Source organism: Bactrocera neohumeralis, chromosome 3 (genome assembly GCF_024586455.1).
Source record: "Bactrocera neohumeralis isolate Rockhampton chromosome 3, APGP_CSIRO_Bneo_wtdbg2-racon-allhic-juicebox.fasta_v2, whole genome shotgun sequence".
Lineage (NCBI taxonomy): Eukaryota > Metazoa > Arthropoda > Insecta > Diptera > Tephritidae > Bactrocera > Bactrocera neohumeralis.
In genome coordinates, this window is record NC_065920.1 from 20,274,614 (window position 1) to 20,276,537 (window position 1,924).

General features: G+C 36.0%; 1 protein-coding gene across 1 annotated transcript in view; it reads left to right on the plus strand.

Moving 5' to 3' along the window:
• Positions 1–1,924, plus strand: part of LOC126752344 (uncharacterized) — a 203,374-nt gene that overhangs the window by 38,978 nt on the left and 162,472 nt on the right. The window lies entirely within an intron of this gene.

Below are 1,924 nucleotides of genomic sequence, written 5' to 3' on the forward strand. Positions count from 1 at the left end.
GAGCAAACCGTAACCTAACTTATGAAACATGTTCAGTTGGGGTGAATCTCAGAACTCTCACGCACCTTTCTGCAACAGTGTCGAGGCTTAGAACATTCTAGATACCTGATATTTTCAAGAGGATTCATGAATATGAAACTTTGCCGAAATTAAATATTTAAAAATTATAGCTTGATCAATTCAAACAATACTTTGAAATAGTCATACGGGTCCGATTTCAGAAGAGTAAGACTGATATGATATGAGTACTGAAATTTTTCTGTTAAGATATTCACTAAAAATGTGATCCATTAACTTATCACACGATTTCACATCGCGATAATCGACTATCGGTATAACTTTAAAGTAACGTAAATTACCGATGGAAGTTTTACGAAGACGAGATAAAATATAGTTTTCGGCCTACAATTTTACAGAAAATCTCTCAGATCACAAATTTCTGGAACTAATTTCGAACTCACCTTTATAGCTTTATGAGATTTTTGGCGTATATCTGCTCTTATTTATTGTGGGAGTCGAAAATTTATCCGACTAGCATGAGTCCTAAAATTTTTGACCCCTACAGCGGTCAATATATTTTTCTTTGAAGCGAACATGGTCAGAAGTTCTCTCATGTCTTTTTGGGGTTATGAGTAACTTTTTACCGTTTTTAAGATATCCGTCTTACTATTATTCAGCAAAATAGAGGATTCTATAAGTTTAAGGCCAAAACCCAAAAGCTCTTTTTAGGGTGAAATTCGCTCAGAGGTTTTATTATTATAGTACTTTAGAGATTTTGACTTAGTTCGTAAGTTCTTTGATAGTTTTGCACTAAAAAAATTTAAAAAATTTACAGAAAATTGTCAACCCTTTTACTGACGTTGATGTGAAAACTCGAATTTCTTCAGAAAAATTCATGACAAAGCGAATCAAAGTGATGATCTGCTAACAAAATAGACCAAATAGACGAATATCGCTCATGAAACTATTTTGGAGTCTGTAAAAAGAAAGTTTTTGCTGTAAGACAATTCCTTCTAGCGCAAATATTTAGAGGTACTTTACAAAATTTAAAAATAATTTTTAAATTAAGGCGCTTCGGCAGAGCTAAAGAAACACTGTTTTAAGCAATAATAAAAGTTATTGAGACAATGAAGATGACTTCAGCAAGGCTCAAACTATAAGTCGCTTAATTTTAGTACTAAGATATGGTTTTAGTTTAGTTAACCCCTCCTCATTAATAAATTCATAGTCTACAAAATCCATTTTCTTTAATCTACTTAAACATAATTCTACAAAAATGTGTTGCTTAAATACTAAAACCAATTACTATTCAATAGAAGCAAAAACAAAAACCCCTCAGCACAAACACACCTCAAAAAGTCGAGAGAACAAACAAAAAGCCGGTCAAAACCTCACAAAAATATGCGTCAAACAAAACAGCTGCAAAAGAAGAATTTCTTGTCAATACCTTTAAGCCAGTAGCCTAAATCGAAGCCTGAACTCAAGCCTCAGCGCTCAGCTGATCAACAACACAAACAACTTGAATAACAACATTTTTCACACATTTTCTCACTGCCAACAACCGTTGATTCACAAAAGCGCTTGCGCTCGCGCACTGCCATACGACAGCATATAGCGTACTCACTCACGCTGATGTGTGAGAAGAACACTTCGTAGCGATCAAGAGCGCGTGCGAGGAAGCATTGCGACGGTGGTGGTGGCGGCGTTTGTTTTTGTGCTTCACTCACTACTGCCTGTTAACAGCGCTGTTAATTGACTGTTGCTGTATTTGCTGTGCTGTCTCAGTGGTTATTGTTGTTGGTGCGCTGCGTTTGCGGCCATCTGCCATTTATTGTATATTTCTGCGCTGCGACAGCGAAGTGTTGACGACTTGGCTCGTATTTGGGTGCAACATTTCACTTCATTACGTTTTTAACCAACGACG